Source organism: Melopsittacus undulatus, chromosome 5, assembly GCF_012275295.1.
Source record: "Melopsittacus undulatus isolate bMelUnd1 chromosome 5, bMelUnd1.mat.Z, whole genome shotgun sequence".
NCBI classification, from domain to species: domain Eukaryota; kingdom Metazoa; phylum Chordata; class Aves; order Psittaciformes; family Psittaculidae; genus Melopsittacus; species Melopsittacus undulatus.
The window spans coordinates 18,521,693-18,541,921 of record NC_047531.1 but is presented as its reverse complement, the minus strand read 5'-3'; the positions used below and the strand labels follow the sequence as shown (position 1 = coordinate 18,541,921).

Here is a 20,229-nt window from a genome sequence, read left to right as displayed (position 1 = left end):
TCTTATGTTCAGGTGTGACCTTTATCATTCATATGCCTATGTGTAGTCAGCCTGCCAGAGCCCCATTAGTATCTGTGTAATTTTCTATAACAGCTTGTAAAACTAGATATGCACTCTCCTGCAGTATTAGGCTCTGATCAGGAATACAGACTCATTGTAGCAGCATGAAGAAATACAGACCTTTTTTCCAGTAGAAGATTTTAATATTTCAGACTTTGGAAAGAAACCAAGGAGTGTTGAGCCTTTTCACGGCATGGTGTCTCAGCTCTGGGGCAGCCTGTCAGCCTCACCCCTGTATGTCTGGGGAATCAGGATTGCCAAAAAGCCACAAACTGGAGGGTCTTTCCTTCCCAGCTCTCAGTGCTCTGTCAGCCCCCCCCTGCAAAGCAGTCTGGAAGCCCAAAATCCCCTAGAACCAGCCAGAAGAGCCGTTGAGAAGGCAGACAGGGAAGCTGTCAGGCTCAGTTGTCTTGGAAACCTGCCTGGATTCCATTGGAAATTGGTCAAAAATGGAAATTCTCTTGTGGAACATTTTGATGTCAATGAACAGCATATCCTGATGAGAAAATGTTTCATCAGAAATATTCTAGCCAGATTGTTCTCTGTTGGAGGTAGATAAAGATATTTTATGGAATTTTCCCCCCCCCCACTCCCACAGTTTTGGTAGGATAAGATTAATGAGCAAAGCATTCTGAACATTCAGTGGCATTTGGTTCTGAGATTATACTCCAGGAACCCCTCCCTCTAGCTGAAATCTAAGTTCCAGCTCTATCATTCAGGCCTCCGCTGGAGAAATTTTATCAAGTGGAGCACACTGATAACAGAAGATAATCAATTGCTCTTTACTGCTACATTTCTTGTATGCCCGTAAGTGCTCTTAAGTTCAGAGCAGACCTTGCAATTAATTTAACTAGAGTGCTGCCTCTGATTAAAGACATACATTAATACCAGATTAGTCTTAAAGGAAGGGAAGATTTCCTGTGAAAATCCTGGTATACATTTCTGTGAGCAGTTTCTGTTCATTTAGACAGCTTGTAATAGTGCTACAAGAAATAAAACCTAATCCCCCAAAAGCAGCCTCAAAAAGCATAGGATTCTGATTGTTTCAATTTAAAAATGGTCGTATGTAAATGACATTCATTTTGTGACTATAAATGTGTTTTGTGGTTAGGTGGGCAGATACTGCCTAATTGCTGGGAAAGCAGTGAAAATTCCATTAATGAAGAAGAAATGTTACTTCAAACACCATAAAGACCAAATGCCTTTCCTCAGGTTATCATCAGAGACCCTATCATGCTAAAGCCTATCACGCTTAACCAAGGTAACAGGCCATGTAGACAGGAGAAATGCAGTGCATGTCATATACATTGATAGGAGTGGGGCTGTGAACTCTGCCTTTCGTGGGATTCTCAGGAGTAATCTTGGTATGCAAGCCTTAGAGAAAACCTGCTACAACATGGGTGTAACACTGAGAAAAAAACCTGCACTCAATCTGGATAATGCTAAATCCCTTTGTGCTGTGCTACCCCCAGTGGGGTCTGTGTTGGTTCTAGTACATTAACATTCCAGATGATGGAGTATTTAATTTTTAAATAAGCAGATACTTCCATTTGCAGAAGGCTGTGAGGACTTGTCATGGCTTAAGCCCAGACAGTAACTCAGAACCACACAGCCAATTGCCCATCACCCCATTCTGCAGGGATGGGGATGGGAAACACAAGAATGTAAACCCCATGGTTGAAATAAGAACAGTCCAATAACCAAAGCATAATATAAAACTACTGCTACCATCAGTAATAATAATGATATGGGAGATAACAAGGGGAGAGCATATAAAATTAAAAAGGAAAAGGAATAAAAGAAAATAATAAACACAAGTGATGCACAATACAACTACTCACCACATGCCAACCAATAGCCAGCCCGATCCCAGAAGCAATCTGGGCATTCTGGGTAACTCCCCCCAGTTTATATACTGGGCATGATGTGCTGTGGTATGGAAAACCCCTTTGGCTAGTTTGGATCAGGTGTCCTGTCTCTGCTTCCTTCCAGTTTCTTGTGCGCCTCCTCAATGGCAGAGCATGAGACTGAAAAGCCCTTGATCAGGGCAAGTGCTACTGAGCAACGACTGAAAGCATTGGTGTTATCAGCATTGCTCTCATACTAAACCCAAAACAGAGCATTGCACCAGCTACTAAGAAGGAGAAAAATTACAGTTACTGCTGAACCCAGGACAGGACTTAACTTCAGGAAGAGCTGAACGCATAGCAGAAATGGTATAAAAAGACAGGCTACAGCTTAGAGTTAAAAAAATCAGCTGTGTAAATACAGAACTGGAAACTCTCAGCAGGGTAGCAGCTCCACAGACACAGATGAATATCAGTCAACACAACTGCTGTGACAAAAATGCAAAAAAGGATCTAGATTACTGTGTACCATAGATGATTTTGTATTGGTAATAACACCTAAACAGGAGAGTTCTGTTGAGGTTTGGCCACCATGTCTCAAATAATCCAGAGGAGACTGAAAGTCTGGAAAACATAATCCATGAGCAAGGTTTAGAGGAAGTGTGACTATCTTGTTTAGTGAAGGCTGAAAAAAAACAAGAAAAGACATAGTCTTTAAACACACAAAAGGCTAATATCAGAGGTAAAGCAGACACATGGTTCTCTGTCTTCACTGTAGATGAGAGGAAGAAATGAGCATGCCCTACAGCAAGGGAGGTTTAGGTTAGACATTAGGGCATACGGATCCCTAATGGAAACTACATTCTCCATCACCAGATGGAGATAACATAAATATATAGTAACCGTTGAAAAGAAAGGTTCACGCTTCTGATGGGAAATAGAAAGATGGATTAGGTGACCACTAAAGGTCCTTTTCAGCTTCTTCTTAATATTATGTGAGAACTATGCATGACTTTAGCTGATCAACCAGTAACATTTTCAGCATACTGTAAAAAAGGATTTGGGAATAATTTAAACCAGTATTCTGGGAGAAACAACTTCAGTGAATTTCTAACACAAATATAGTACTTCAAGTAGGAAAGTACGTTAAAAGGATGCTTTGTAACACAAATCTGTTACAGTAACACTTCTGTCTAGTGTAAATCAAGTGACTTTAGCTTCAATATGTCCTGTCTAGAAACTAACTGTGCAACAGCATAACAGACTCTCACTCCTCCAGTATTTTCCTTTCATTTCATGCTGTTTCCATTTGCAAGATAAAAGGCTGGTTGCAAGTAATAAAAGTTGAGAATTCAAATCTTGCCTAGATTATTTTCTGAACAAGTGCTAAATAGATTTTCCTTTTGACAAGTTATATTGTTCAAATTCAAAAAGACAAAAAAGAAAAACAAACAAACCAACCCAACAAAACCTACAAATAAACAAACCCCAAACAAGTGAAAAAGAAAAAACACATTCTGGCAAATGCAAATGGTAAAAAACAAAATTGCTGGTTTATGTTTGGGGATTGTTGCTAGAAAGGGCTGTTATTACTTTATTTAAGAATTGCAAACTATTCTGTGCACTTCCTCAGACAGGCACAAGTACAATCTCACATCCTTTAGAACGAGCAAAATTTCCTACAGAGATATAGGCTCAAAAGACAGGGCAGGGCCAGCTGTGTGGACCTGGTGGAGAAGGAAGTCCATGCTCTCTTGAAGCTGGCTTTCCTTGGGAAGGTGGACCCCTCTGTGTTTTTAGGGGCAGGGGGTAGAATCTAGGAGATTGTACTGTCTGGACATTACACAAGCTAGTATTTAAGCTGAGATTTAAACACAAGCCTAACAAACTGCAAAAGCAGAGTAGAAAACACTCCAGCACCACAGGGTGCCTGCCTCGAATTACTGCCTGCCTTGAGTTAAACCGCATCTTTCTGTCTCTCAAGAGCTCTTTCTTTCCTATGCTGTTTGTACAGCACATTACCCTGAAATAGAGCAAGTATTCTCCCAAGGTCATTATTTGAATTAAAATCTGTCTGTAGTTCTATTATATAGGAATCTATGCTTTTAAATTCCAGTGAAAGCCATATTGTTCTTTTGTCAGAAAATCTGTGTGATTAGCCTTGTATGCTATTGAACCCAGCAGCATGAGAAGGGGGTAAAAGTGCTGATGTATAAGCAATGAGTGTCTTGCTGCAAACAGGAGGTGTCAGTTCTGACAAGGTGTCTTGCTTAATGAGATTGTTGTTAAAATCAACTGCTTCTCATACCATACTACTTGGGCAAGCCTCCTTCAGAGACATCTGAGTTTCAGTGACCTTGTCAACTCTGTGGTAGGAGGAAGCAATCAGTGAGAAATATTTTCTTCTTCCTAAACTGCCAAGCTCAGAAAGCCACCATGCCTGTGACCAGATGAACAGAAATTCCTCACTGCACTTGTTTTTATCACTCAGCAAGGCTGAAGCTCTGTCTGAGCTACAGTGTGAAAAGCTTTTGAGAGAGGAATTGGTCAGCTGCAGGCAAAACCAGGAGTCTGCTTGCATTTCACTGTGAATATTACTGTGCTACTTTGAGACTCTCAGAAATAGCAGTGAGATCCACAGAGGCACAATACCAGTGTGAAGATGGCAACTGGACAGTACCAGAGGGCACATGGATTAACTGAGGAGCTAACACCTTCCAAATCATTCCAGAGGTTCTCACAGTTCTGGTTCTTTTCTCCACAGCTGCAAAGTAACCTCCTAACCTCAGTGTATGAACTGACACAGCTTCATTGTTTTAGTCTCAGGAGAGATCATTTTTACACTACGATCTTATGGCTGGTGAGCCGTAAACTCTGCTTTATCACCAATTGTCTACTCCTGGAGTTTCCACAGTTGCCAGGGATCCTTTCATTAGAGGTGAGCTGCTTGAGCTAGAGGGGCAATGATGTAGCTTAGTCTGGTCTCTAGCTAAATCCTTTTGGCCTAAAACCAGCTGTATTTGGATTTGCTTCGCACAAAGTGTGTTTGGTGTCCAAGTTCTCTTTTTCACTTTCAAAGTCAGTCAGATGCCTCAGCTACCAGTTCTGTAACACTCTGTGGTTAGAACTAGAATACCCTCCTCAGGGTTGTGCCTATCAATTTACAGCTAAGGATGCAATTTATTTTCTGTGGTCTAACTAAGCACGACAGTAGGGATGGGGTGATCACCAATGTCTCTGCACTTTTTATCTTACTCATCACTGAGGCTTTAAAGGATGGGGTCTGGTCATTCCATGCTGGTGACAACTGTGTGAGCTGGCAGAACCCTTAATATTACAGACTGCTTTCTATTTCTGTACACATAGGATTTAATGTTTTTTATTATATAACTGAGTACAGGATCTACCCTCCAGATATTTGCTGAGCTGCCCTGTCTTTTTGCCCCATCACCTGAGAGTTTCCTCACAAGATGGAATTCTTTCCTTTCCACTAGAAAAGCCCAGACATGACAACTATTGACAATGGTTTATATGTTGGTAAGGCAGGAAGAGTTATTATCTTGATTAAGCACTAAGGCATGGGTGGGCATGGAGAGACTGTCCATCACTTCCTCTCTCATTTGAGTTTGTGTTATAAAAAGCAGAGCACATGGCTCATGCAGTTACACAGGTGGGAGGAAAGAAACAACAATGAAAGCTGGAAGCTTGCGACTTCTTGCCACAGGAGGAAGGCTCTTGCTCCTATTTGCAGATCTGCACCTACAAAATAGACCAAGAGGTCTGGTAGCAGCTGATAGGTAAGGAGCTCAGTCCAGCAAAGCAGTGGCACCAGCCTAGCCTGAGATGGCAGCAGCAGCACCAGGAAAGACTGGCACTAGGGGGATAACAGGAGCAAACTCCCTGCCGTTGTGAAGGAGGTCCCTGTCAGCTGACCTCACCTGCTGGCAAAGGGCATTTCCTGCTTGCTGGGACTTGTATCTCAGATACTGAAGGAAGACTGTTGACTTGTGAGGTCTTAGACTACTGTCCTCTGATGCTTTTCCGTAAAAGCAACAATGGTACTGCCAGGGGAAGCTGTGAGCATATTAGGCACAACTATATGGCTCTGGTGGGGAGTGTCAAAGACATAAGGGTCCATATATAAGGGCATAAGGGTTTTCTGCTTGATCCTGCCAGAGAAAGGAAAGAAAGGGCTTACCAAGGAGTGGACAGATACTGCAGATCACCAGCTGTCATCATGCAGCTGGCATCAATGGCAAGTATTTGAGTTTTGTGTTTGTAGGACCCTATTTAGGGGTCAACAGCTGCTTGGAATAAACAGGATCCACCTGAAAAAGTAGGGCAAAAGCAACTTTACCAAATGGCTGGCCAGTCTGGTAAGGAGAGCTCTAAACTAGAAATGACAAAGAAGGGAGATAAGGACTTACAGTCTAGTAAGGAAGTGGTGCAGGCTGATATGTAATCAGCACAACAGGTGAAAGAGGTCAACTTAAGCAAACAGACATCAATAAGGAAGTATTAGCATGGCACTAAATATGACATATATGCCAGTATGTTATTAAAGGGATAGTTCTCATACCTTTTCTGGGAAATTAGCACAGCTGGCTGCCTGCCTATCTGAAGTGCCTGTGCATTAATGTCCATAGGATGGAGAGCCAACAGAAGACGTTAGAGATCTGATGCTCTACAGAGCATTCATTACAGGGCTATAGTATCTCATTGGGATCACAGTGATGTCAGGGGATAGCTCACACATGGGGGCTGTTTAGCAAGGACAGGTGATAAGGGAGGGGAGGAGTTGCTCTTATTGTGAAAGGGATGCATGGATATCTGCCTCTGGAAAGGTGTGAGCTAGTTGTGAGCTTATGGGTCAGGAACTATATCTTGTTGAAATGAAGCATTAATAAACTTGGAAGCAAGCTCTATATGTGTCCTGTGAGGAAGAGTTGTAGTTGGAGGAGCTTCATCGTGTGGAAGAGAAGAGCTCTCTGCTGCTGCAGCTCATGAACAATACTATCTGTAGCGTGTCTGTCTCAGGGCATCTACAGTTTCCAGTTTCCAAGATGCTTGTTCTTGACCTGAATCTCAGCTGCAAGTGTTTCTCAGATCCTCCTCATGTAAAACTAGAGCAATGATTTTTAGGGCTTCTAAAGCAATTTGGGAGACTGCTTAGATTCAGTAACATCATAAAATATTACTTTTAAGATGTCCACATCCTTAGATTAGAGGTTTTGCAAAAAATTGACATTTTGGTCTTTATAATGATGAGCAAATTTAGTGTGGGTCTCTAGCTCATTACACATTGCTTATAAGAACTCTAGCCAGCAGTATTTCCAATATTTCACTGCATCTGCACTAATATCTATGTACCAGATGAGTCCCCATATGGTAAAAGAAAATTATCACCTTCCAATTCTGTCTAAATGACAGAATATCCTGCCCTTATTGGCATCAAATTGACTAATTTTATTTAAAAAAATCATAAGGAAATTAGTAAAACTTTATATACAAGGAACAGCCCTTGTAGCATTTAAGGAACCTTAACAAAAAAGGTAACAAAGCTTCCTCTAATGTATCTTGCATGCATACTTTACAGGAGACTCTGGTCACTAGTACTGCCAGTCTATGAGTTAAACAGCACTAGATGCATTCACACGAAAGAAAATGAAACAAGAAACTCTGTGGTCAAAATGTGACATTATTTTAGCAATTGCAATTATAATGACTCCAATGGAATTTTGCTCACTTACGTACAGATTTCCTTTTATAATCATATGCACTTACCTTGAAATAAAAATAAGCCAAAATAAAGGAAGAAAAATGAGTTGATTTTGATATTAAAGAAGAAAAAAGAGATATCTGTGAAATATTGATCAGATTCAGTAAATCAGTGACAAGAAAGGTCTGGAGATGCTCAGATCCATCCCCTGGATTTGGATTTTTTTAATTACTTCCTACCATCCCTTCTATTTATTGTTACTCAGACTTCTTATATCAGAGACCTGATATTTTGGCTGCTTGCAAATAAAATTCTAATAGCAACAGGTGGAGAAGTCACAAAAATGAGAAGGTATCTAGTATATATATCTACCACATCATAAAGCAAACACTAAATGGCACATTCTATTTCAGACATACATCCATACTGACTATATAAAACTTGATAGCACCAGCCAGAAAGCTAATAAAATGCCATCTAAGGAAGATTTTTTCATACATGTTTTCATGTGTTTGGAAGAGGAAGGAGAGGACAGAGGAGTGGGCTTTATGCTGTGCTTGTACATGTTAGATTCTATTTATAGTTACACGACTCAAGACTTGGTGAAAATCACATTTTCCAATTGCTCCAAGACAAACTGCCTGCAGCATTCTCAAAGTAGCTTTCTTCTCTTCTTTCCATTTTTTTTCTGTATAATAATTAAAAGATGGCCTAGGGTTGGCATTTTAGCACTGTAATCCTAGTCCTACCTAATGCAAAGACAAGAAGTGTTTCCTATGATTGTGCTTCTGTGTTGAGAAAAAAACCTTGCATGCCACAGATACTCCAAGTGTTGGAGAGCTGGGTCCCTGCCATCAGTCTGAGGCTGGCTCGTTCACAACACCATCGAAAGACCTGCTAGGGCACAAATATTAGTTTATAGTACGCAAATGTGGAATTTAGGAATACAGGAAAAAAAACCTTTTAAAAGCCATCAGGAATTGCTTTGATGCCAGAACTGATAATCAAGACTGATGACTATTAGTAGAACATCCACTGCTAAAGGTAATAACAGCCTAAAGATAAATCACCTGAAAGGGTTTGCTTTTTTTGTTCTCATTTATCCCCATCAGCCTTAGGATGCTAAATAAGGCATGCATTACATTTAGCTTTCCAGTAATTACATGAAGGAGATGTTTTCATTATCAGTAACGCCCCCACCAAGAAAACCAACAAAACGTAGTGCAGTTCTATAATTTCATTTAGCAAAAATTAGTAGTTGTACGAAAGATAAGAAAATTCAGAAACTTGTCAAAGATGTGAGGCCAACAAGGTCATCTTTGTTCAGGCCCAATATACCTGAATTCCTAAGATACTTTCATTTCTGGCTTTTGCAACATAAATAATTAACAGTATACCTTTTTCTTAGAGTTTAAGAGTTTAATGATAAACCTAATGTAATTCATTGTTTTATTGATTAAAATAAATATAAGCATTTTGTATTTTAAAATTGTAAATTTAGAAAACATTATGTCATGATGAAACATTTAGAATGTATGTGCCTATGAAACACCTTCTGTTTCATACTGAATTTCTTAATCTACAGAAGCAAAAATGGACAGTTCATCACAGACAATAATCAAAAGGAAAATAAACTCCTCTAGGTATAGAGATAATTTTTACTTTATGGAAGACTTCTACTTAGGGAAAATAAGAACTTAGAGGCTCCCTGAGACACTAGGGAAGGTGGCATACCCCCTCTTTTTTGGGCTCCTGCCAGCTGCCTCATTTGCAGGGAGCTGTGACTCTCCACCTGGCACATATTGTGGCACCCTTTCAGACTGGTAAATAATCAAGGGATTTAATCACAGCCATTCTCAGGTCTCAGTTATTTTTTTTGACTTTGATACAGGTGTATTCTTAGGTGCTGGTTATTGTGCAGATATTTCTTTTTTGATACTGCTACTGTTGAAAACAGTTGTTTATCAAAGGAGCCAGCCTCCTTTAGCGTAATGACCTTATCAGTTATGTAGACAGTGTCACCTAATAAGTAATCAGGGGAACATGGTGAAATTTCATATGTTAAGCACTGAAATTATTGTCAAACTAAGCTATACTATCATTTAGAATGAAAAGCTATAAAGACTTTTTCTTGAGCAATGCTCCCACTGAGTATTTCTTTGCTCATTTTGAGATTACATGAGTATGTCTGAAACATCAATGTGTTGTGAGAATTTACTAAAGAAATTACTTGACTAATGTTCAAATAACTATCCGATACCAAGGAACAGCTGGCATCAAAGTTTACTATTTTAAACCCATTAAAAGAAAGATCTGTTGACCAGATGTGGTAAAAATAAGACATGGAAACTGCCCTTTGTCCACCTGACTTTGATGGTGTGCGATATGCCCTGTATTTTAGCTGTGGCTTTGTTCTCAGCTAACAGAAGTGCCACGCTGGTTTTGGGAGAATGCTTTTTGTGGTGTGACAATAGTGGAATGGACTGAATCTGCTGCCCCAGCACTTCCCATGCACACCCTCGCGATAGCTCAGCCGAGGGAGTACCACCAGCAGAGATCTTACACACGATAAAAATGATGTCTTTCCAGCCTGTCTCCCTACCTAAGCCATCTTCTCACTGGGGTAGAGGAATACCAGTGCCAATAAAAATAAATAACTTAATAAATAAATAAATTAAGTCATAAAAAGGAGAAAAAAAGGGGAAAAGAAATAGCAATCACAGAGCACAGCCAAGGATGAAGAGATTACCTTTTCTTCTTACATGATAACACACATCAGCTCTGTCCTACCCATCAAAAAGATGTGTGGTTTTAAGGGGTTTTGTTTGGGGTTTCAGGGTTTTTTTTTCGCTTTGTTTTGGTTTGTTGGTTGTTTTCTTAAGCAGAAAATACCTTTTCCTTTGGGTAACTCCCGTTGTGTTGGGGAAAGTTGTATAAAATCTGGACGAAATCAAGCGTGAACATTTCACACAACCGCACCTCCCCGGGACACCAGACTGACTTTAGGGCACACACGGCACCCTCGGTCGCGCACCCAGGGCTGCCGGCCGGCGATGTGCACACGTGCGGGGCTGTAGGCGCATCCTCCTCCTGACCATCACCCAAGCACGCCCCCAGAGCTGTGGGGCGGAGCCATCCCGGTCCGCCACCGGTAGGGGGCGGGCGTGCCGCCTCCGCGCTTTCCTCTGCCTGCGAGGCGACTCCACTCCGCTTCCTGCTCGGTGGCCGGCGGGCGGCCCGGGCAGCCTACGCGGCACGGCAGAGCACGGCACGGCCGTATAGCCCAGGTAGGGGTTCGCGTCCTTCGCGGGCTGTGTGTGGGGGGGAACAGGCACTCGTGCTGCCGTTCTTGGGGCAGCACCGGCCTCTGCTACCTGGGTTCCTGCCACACGGGCGCGCTTTGCTCCCCTCCACGGGGCAGCCCCGCGAGGCTGGCGCTGGCCGCCCGCCCTTGCCTCCACTGCCGTTAGAACTTCTCTGGACAGTCTCACTCTTCCCTCGGTCCTCCTCGTCCCGGAGCCGCCGCCGTGAGGGGTGAGGTGGGCCGGGGCACCCTGTCCCCTGGCACTCCTCGGGGCAGGCAGCCCCGTGGGGGTCTCCCTTCGCTTCCCCTTCTCTCCGTTCCATTCCTCTTCTCCGTCGGCGGGGCTCACGGCCAGGCGGAGGTACGGCGCCAGCAGCGGTTCCCGTTCCAGCCCCGTGCTGCCGGTGCCCAGGACGCGGCGGAAGGGGGGCATCGTGTGGTGCCGGTTCGGCAGAGCTGAACGCCTCGGGCCGGTGGAGTGAGTGAGGTATTGGCAGTGTGGGCAGCCACTGGTGCTCAGTCAAAGCCTTAGCTCTGCAGAAATGTATCGTGCTGCTCTTAAGTAGATTTGATCCCCTCTCTTTCTCCTTTGGGTGCCGGATCGTGGGTTATAAGCCTTGACTTAAAAACCCGAAATAACACAGTTATAGAGAGCGGTCGTGAACTGAGCAGGAAGGAGAAATGTGCTGTGCATCCAGGTTTGCAGGGTTGTACTTGTCGAAGCAGTCTGTGTCCCTTTAGTTTATAGCTTCTGCGTTGCTGAAAGGGAAAAAGTACAATAATTCTGTATTTTTTCTTTTGTAGGTAAGTGATACTGTATCTAATGTTTTTTGCATGAGCTGCTAAAGAGCTTTATAACTTAGCCAACTTATTTTTCCATTTTTTTCACTTTTAAAAGAAGTTAAATGATAATGTAATAACATAACTCCAGACTTCTGTGAAGATTTCTGCCTGTACCAGGTATGCTTTGTAGTATTCCGTGTGGCCCGCAATGCTCACAGGCTTAGATGCTGTGGGGATTCTGCTGGTGAAGGCAGCTGACTGGTCCTCTTTTTAAAAAGTATTTCGTTAATACTAACAGGAGAGTTACTCGGGGAGGGGAAGGGGGAAGAGAACAACAAACAAATCCAACTTACAGATGGCTGGCTTATGACTGTTTAAAACAGTTCTGTGTTTATGTGCTCCCTTGCTTGTTTGTTGGGCATTTTTGGGCGTGGGGGTTAAGACTGAAAAGGCAATCAAGGTATGAATGTCTTCATTAGCACATATTCCCCCCCCCAGGGATTCTTTTAACAATGAAGAAATCTATTTGTCTATTGGTTTGCATAGTTGTGTTGTCTGTGTGGCAAAACAGGTTTTGTAACTTACTTTAAGCCTTCAGGTAGGCTCTTCACTAGCTGATAACTTGGCATTGTTCTAATCATTTCGGGATGGAGCAGGCCATTGCTTTGTCTTTCCAGAAATCCTGACCATTTCACCCCGTAAGAGTGTAAATAGTTACAAGTCAGTCAGGGTTCCCACAAGCTGCTGCCTAGCCTCTCCAGGTGCAGCCCGAGTGCTTCAAGGCAGATGGGCTCTACATAAAATCATGGAAAGGTTTGGGTTGGAAGGGACCTTAATCATCATCTAGTTCCAACCTGCAGGGGCACCTTCCTTCCACTAGACCAGGTTGCTCGAAGCTCCGTCCAAGCTAACCTTGCCCCCTGCCAGGGATGGGGCAGCCACAGCTTCTCTGGGCAGTCTGTGCCAGTGCCTCACCACCCTTAAAGAATTTATTCCTTATGGCTAATCCAAATCTACCCTTTCTCAGTTTAAAGCCATTCCAACCTTGTGCTACATGTCCTTGTAACAAGTCCTTCAACTTTCTTGTAGGCTCCATTTATGTACTGAAAGGCTGCTCTAAGGTCTCCCTGAGCCTTCTCCAGGCTGAACAAACCCAACTCTATCAGTCTGGGCAGCTCCCTAAGCACTTTTGTGGCGTCTTGTGAACTTGCTCAAGCAGGACTCCGTTCCTCTTCTGTTGGGGGTGCCAGAGCTGAATGCAGTACTGCAGGTGTGGTCTCAGGAGAGCAGAGGGGGAGAGTAACCTCCTTTGACCTGCTGATTACACTCTTTTTTGATGCAGCCCAGCCTACATTTGGTTTCTGGGCTGGAAGCGCACACTGCTGGCTCATCTTGAGCTTCTCATCAATCAACACGTCCAAGTCCTTCTCCTCAGGGCTGCTCTCAGTCTGCCTGTATTTATGCTTACGATTGCCCTGACCCAGGTGCAGGACCTTGTGCTTGGCCTTGTTGAACTTAATGAAGTTGGCTTTGACCCACGTCTCAGACCTGGCCAGGTCCCTCTGGATGGCATCCTTTCTGTCCAGCGTGTTAACCACACCACACAGCTTGATGTGGTAGGCAGCCTTGCTGAGAGTGCGCTCAATCCCACTGTCTGTGTTGCTTACAAAGACGTTAAAGAGATGTTAGTACCAGCCTCTGAGAAGCGCTACTCATCTCTGGTCTCCACTTGGACATCGACTTATAGCAATTCTTTGAGTGCAACCATCCACATTTATTGAAAATTCTTAGTGTTCTAAGAAAAAAAGTGATAATATAGAGCTTGAAAATTTAGTGGCATTTGGCAAGCTAACATAAAAGTGAACTCCTGAATATTTAGTTTCCAGTTTTGTTTGGAATATTAGAACACTATTCAGGAAAGAAGGTGTTGTTTTTGGGTTTGTTGGGTTTTTTTTCCTGTAAGATCATAAAATAGATCAGTACTATGTAACCTAAGAAAATATCAGTTTACTTACTGATTGGTTTGTAGCTTAAACATTAGATGTCCAAAAGATGAATCTGTAGCACAAAGAACTTGTTCCTTAAGATTTAAAATGTTCAGTGAGAAGTTGGTATTCAAATAGCATGTAGGTTCTGGTTTTAAAGTCTGGAGTCCCAGCGAAGTCAGAGGGTTGACATGTGAGTGTAAGGGCTGCAAGTCTTACCACTTACGTAGGCGATCAGTGTCACTGTGAGCCTTAATGTAAGTAATATATATGTTCAGTTTTGATGTTATTCACTAAAATCTGATGAGAAAGTCTAGGATTTAAGGCATAATTATTGTAAACCTGCATGTTTTCTCTGCCAGTGGCCAGCTGCGCTACCCTGTGACAGTCATTTTGCTGTCAACTGCATGGAGTTATTGTAATCATTTTACAGTTTAGAAGGATCCCTCAGGGAAGTCTCACATTGATCTAAAACCAAGACTGTTCATAAATTCTCAGGATTGGTTTAGGAAAAATGCAATCTGCAGTAGTGTAAGAAGTCTTAAGTGTCCTACAGTGGGAGTTCATGAGAAGACTGAACAAAACAGCCTGCTACTGCTGTGCTCTGCCTCCCAACACTCCTAAAAGTTGTCTACTAATCTGGCAGAAGTTATATTAATTCTCTTGCACTGGGTTAACTTTTTTTGGTGAGCAAAATCATGTGGCCTGGGCTGAAGAAATGGTGAGTGGGCTGGAGCAACCTGGCATGTGAGCTCACCTATCTCATAAATTTCCATGCTTCCCAGAACTGGCCAGGCCTGAGGCCCAGTGATGTGAGAACAAAGAAGAGCAGTGATGAGGAATAACTTTAAACCAGTATTGCTACTTGAAACCTCATTTCTTAGCACCAGAATTTTCAATTCATATGGATGTTAACACATCTGTAACCTATGAATAGGTGCCAAGCACAGCCTTCTCATGCTTTTCTTAATGCTGTATGTGTCACAAGAGGACTTTAGGATTTTTTTTTTCTTTTCTTAAAAGTGACTCTTTTGGAACTGTTCAATTATTTTTGCTCCCCATATACAGTACCATATTTCTGTGATACAAAAATAGTTTGTATCTTCACTTTCAGGCAGAGCTACAACTTAGATTTTTTTTTTTTTTGTTTCTAGCTTTCTTTGGAGCTCAGTGCCAAGAGGATATGGAAGAAACTTTGTGGTTTAGGAGGAAGCTCTGGTAGACTTATGAGGACAGAGGGAGCTGGTGGAGTAAGCCCTACTTTGCTGTTGAGTCAGTTTAATGGCAGAAAGTAGTGCAGTGTTCATACGTACAAAAGCATGGTAGTTCTCATGAGTGTCCAGTTAAAATCTTAATTAACATCAAAGTATATCACACTTAGTCTCCCCTCTCTTCACAGGACTTGCTTTCTTCTTGTGACTGACTGACTTCCCTTTTCCCACTGTCTCCACTTCTGTTTTATCTGAGGAAAAAGTATCTCCTAGTAGCAGAGACTTATTTTCTTGATCTGTTTTGGTATCACCAGTTAGTTATCATTTCACAAAAAATTAAGCTGGTATAAGGTAGAAAGCTGCTGACTTGCTCCCAGACACTTATTTCTGCTTTTGGATAAGCCCAGATATTCTTGAAAGTATGTGGACAGGTGATTGAGGGAATTACCATGGCTGTTTGTCTGCTTGCTGATCAGCTGGACATCAGTGACACCTCAGTGATTTTGGAACTGCACTTGAGTTGGTTCAGGTAGAAGTTTATTACTGGAATGTCTGTAATAATCAGTGTATTTCTCTTAAAACAGCATGACCCAGAGAGGCATGGTATCAGGAGTTATGATACACGATGATTACACATCAGTGTCTTCCTGTCAACTGTGTCTCAGTAGTAAGCTCACTGTGGTAAGCACCCTCCATGATACTGACGGATGCTGTTCCTCAAATTAGTTTGTGTACTTAATGTGGCAAATTGACCTATTGGTGATGACATGCAGTAACATGCTATCCCACGTATTTTTTTCCCACCGATGATAATTGTTGGATTTTAAAATCTCAAAGGATAGCAGGGGGCTGTGTTTGATTATAGTTAGTGGGGTGTATACCAATTGTTAACTAATTTTGTTCTAATTCCTTCACACTCAGAAGCCAGTGCAGAGACTGCAGTTTTTGTTGCTGTCTCTATGTCTTCAGTAGAAAGAAATGAATCACTCTAGAGGTGTTAAGGATCATGTTACTGACTGACTTCCTTTCCATTTCTGAGCATCTTCCTCATCATTGCTTCCAAATTATGTCCTGTCCAGGGCTAATGTAGACCAGTAGCTATGACTTGGCTGTACCACAATAGCACTGCGATTCTGAGTGTATCATGAAGCCGGGACGTTATTAGTCATCAACAGCACTCTTCTTTCTGCAACCTGATCCCACTCTGCAGTGTCCGGTAGGCGTAGCATGGCCCCTATGTGTGTTGGGCTGCTGCTACCACTTCTCCCTGGAGCTGATGCACGATGCTGCCTCTGCTGGGTGCTCCACTCAGCTGGTGGCACACTCTTTCTGTAAAGGAACAAAGTTCTGACTCACAAAGGAGGTGAGTGGATGAGAAGGCGCTCTGTGATGGAGCAGGAGTTTGTGTCTCCCATGGAGCAAGAGGAGGGAGAGATACCAACAGTACTCTGAACTGTCACCACAGTACTTTTCCCAGAAGCACACCTCAGCTTCCCAAGATCAGCTGTTCCCGAGCAAAGGTTAAAACACTTCTTCAACATGCAGCCTCAGACCATGCTGAACTTCTGTTGAAGAAACTTAAATGCTTGGTAGTATCATAGTATTTTTTTTGGCATCAGTGTGTGGTGGTGTCCCTTGCTATTATCAGTACCCTTGATCCTTTCTGCCTTGCAAAGTATACAGGAGTTCTGTGCCTTGCTGTGTCTGTGGTCTTGGTGTGCAGCTCTAATGAGGCCCATGTAGGGGTCTATGCAGAAAATGAATCTCACTTGTAAGATGATGATCTTATTTCTGACATCTTACAGCTGCTATCTAGAGTCTGGCTGTGTTTGGAGAGAATAGTGCAAAGAAGCAGATTCCTGCAGTAAACTTGGACCTATAGATGAAATATTTGTAATGCTGCTTTCCTGTTCTGCTTACTTGACAACATTATTTAAAATGGGTGCCAGTGTGAACTGCAGCACTCTTACCATAGCCTGAAGTAAATTTCTGCGGTGGTTGTGTGTGTTTATATCAACTCATAGTAATTACTTGTATGTTACTTGTTTTTCAGACCCATAACCTCTTTTTATGGTAGTTCTATTGAGAATTACTGTATGAGGCAGGATACAATCAATCCATGGGAGTGATGCATTATGGTGATAACAAGCTTGGTATTTCTGTATTGATATAAAGATGTGAGAGCTGTTGTACATTTGCAACGTTTACTGGATTTTGGCAAGACCTTGTTTCAAGTGAGACCTGGTGATCTTTCAGATGAATACATTGCAAAGCTTTATGTATCCTGTTGTGGACAGGCTGAACAGACTTTGCTGTGCTAGGAAATCAAGGTGGTAATTTGTTTCTTTAAAGAAAAAAAAAGACAAAACAAATCAGCTTAAACTTTTGAACGGGTGGAAATTGCATCGGTGCTTCAGTTCCATGATAGCTTGTTCATCATTTGACAGAAGAAAATGTTAAACTTCACTCTCTTAAACCTGTTGTGAGGTTTATGTGTATCCCTGTGATGAAGTTGTAAAAGAGGTAGGTGAATGAAGTTCAGCAGGTTGTCCTTGAAGATTTTATCAAACTGAATTTCTCGACGTGATTTTATCCAACCCTATAAAATACACGGTTAAAGATTCTCTTCAATAGATACGTCAGCACCAGTGGCAGAGTTTACTTCATCACATTGCGTAGATTGTAGGGCCAGTAAAATCCTGGTTTTAAATATATGGTCTAATAAATTTTGTGTAGTAATATTTGGGAAGAGTCTTCAAAGTACGGATAAGGTACTTCATTTGGTGTGGGGTTTTTTTTCTCCTTTTTTTTATTTAATTGCAAGAGAAATGTGGATTGAGTTTCATTCTCAGTGGAAAGAATGCCTTAGTGCTTCTATTTCAGGCTTCCCAGAATTCAGAAGAATTGTTCTGTGGTTGAGGCTGACTTTGTGTGTTGCCTAAGGTGAAAGTACTGGATTGATGCCACCAGCAAAAGCTTGCATGGTCAGTAATTTGACAGGTGACTTGGGAAAGTTTATTGTGCACAGCAGGTATTAAAACAGTCCCCATAATGCTGCTTCTTGTGTATGTTTCCTTTCATAGGAGTGGAACTACATAGCAGCATTTGCAGCATAGGATATGCAGAGGTAGCTGAATTAATCTGGTTTTAATTTTGGTTTCATTTGCTAAATTTATGTGGGTTTCAGTTGCAGTTGATAGAAGTAGAATAGTGACTCATTTGAACAAACAAACACTTTGGGTCTAGTTTAGTGTTGTCAGAATACCAAGCTGAGTCTTGCACAGTATATGGAAGAATACAGTTCAGGTGGTATCATCTTTGTAAGAAGTTAATTGTTATATTTCATGGTACTATTTGTCTCAAAGGCAGAAAAAATACACATCCGGGATTCTGTAAGGTGTTCTGTGTGAACAGACCTTTAGCTTGTGTGGAGTTCTGCCATAATCACAAGGAATTCACATGAATGTAGGAGTGCATGTATTGGGTGACAGTCTGTGTTATCAGAAGACACCAGTGGTGCATGATTATACAGTACAATTGAACTACAGTAGTTACTTTTCTGAAGATACATATTCTTTTTTATATGTGCCCTTCACCAGTTTCAAGTAAAATGGATTCTGTAAACGTGGTGGAAAAACTGTGTAGTCTAGCAGAAGGGTAAGTAATCATCTTGGTAAGGAAATGCATCTTGTATTTGAATAAAATGATCATATTAGAAGCCTAGATTCTTACTCAGATTTAGACTTGGAAAGATTTTTTGATTGTCTCAGCTGTTTGGTCTATGCCATATAATTGAGATTGGCACAACTGCTGGCTTAAAACTAGAGCTCACATAAGAATAGCTAATGCTGTCTCACACATCTAATTTGTTGTGTAATTTTTGAGAAGACCACCACTCCTCTGAACTGCTTGAAACCAGACTGAAATGTCTATTAGCAGGTCTCGTTTAAATAGCATATTGTTTCATTGAATGTGGTTTAACAGCTAAGAAGAGGTGAAATGGCTTTTGTTTTTCTTCCCAGGAAAAAGCATCTGCTAATCATTGAGGAAGGCAGTTTGTGCTGCAAAAAATGAACACTGTCCTAACCTACTCGTGACTCAAAAGTAAAAATAAAAGCTCAAGCCTTTTTTTTTTAATCTTTTTTTCCTTCTTTGGTACTAAGTAGTTTTGAATGCTTATCTGGTTCTAGTACTGTGTACTTTGTATGCTATTCATATTAACCATACATGTAGATAAAACTAGGTATAACATTATTTGACCATTTTTGAAAGTGTACAAACTTTTAAATCCTGTTGGGGGGAAAATTTCCCTCTGAATTTAATTCACAGCATCTCAGGCTGATACAGATGCAGTGTGACAAATCTGGGTACATATGTGCATATAACAGTGTAAAAATATGGGGTTAATATTGAAGGTGACATGCTTATCCTGTAGACTACCTAGGTTAAGAAAACATGTTTCTTGTATTTTTTTTTACTTTTGTGATGATTTACAGCCACCTTTTGCGTTCCTTATTTGTCCTTGTAGCTGGAAAATTGTTCTTTAACATTATAGCTACAAGTAGATAAGCAACTACCAGAGGATATTGAGTGCAGTCCATCTCAGCGTAAAAATATGTTTAAATTACACCATGGAGGTAAGAGGCAAAGGTGTCCATTCCTTACTCTTTTTGCTTTTACAGTTCTTTGCAAAGCAAACCAAATTCTTTTAGCCCTTAGTTGTTTTATTTAGGTCATGTAATTGTTATCTAGATTCTTCCATTTGGGGATTATGCTCTTAAGGCAGATTTAGAAAACACTACATATGGGTCTCTGTCAAAAGTCTAGATAGCACGTAGGGTATTTTTTGTTTAAGGCAGAGCAGAGTAACTGCTTTTTGTTTCACACACTGCAGTAGCATTGGTACAGTTCACAGCAGTTACACTTTTGCAGCAGCACCTCACTGTTGACCCCAATATTAAAGAGTTGCTATAATCTCTTGAATCCTTTTTTTTCATTACTGCTGCCTGTTTTGCTACATTTGATGTCCATTCTGAAGTGTATTACTTTCTGGTTTATTAAACGTTGATTTTGGGACCTTTTTCTAATCAACTAAGGTCAGAATTCAAAGATATCTCAACCTACTAAATTGTTGCCTCTCATCTTTGCTTGTTTTTGTGTGCCCATTTAATGAATATAACCAACACACATTATCAAACTGCTAATGGAAGCACCATTGTCCTGGGAATTAAGTAAACTGATCTGCATGTTTCATTATTATCCATGAAAACATTTATTCATTCATGTTTGAAAAAGCCTTACAAACAGAAATAGATTTCAA

The 20,229-nt window shown here is 41.4% G+C and overlaps 1 protein-coding gene across 2 annotated transcripts in view; it reads left to right on the top strand.

The window, feature by feature from the left end:
- Nucleotides 1-5,583: 5,583 nt before the first annotated feature.
- FAM3C (FAM3 metabolism regulating signaling molecule C) overlaps nucleotides 5,584-20,229 on the top strand; it is a 34,723-nt gene continuing 20,077 nt past the window's right edge. Inside the window, exon 1 of one of the 2 annotated variants that reach the window (XM_031046282.2) lies at nucleotides 5,584-5,704. The gene's annotated coding sequence lies outside the window, so the exon portion shown is untranslated. Of the gene's footprint in view, nucleotides 5,705-10,800; nucleotides 10,914-20,229 lie in introns of those variants that run through there. The other variant, XM_005146081.3, reaches the window with a different exon arrangement.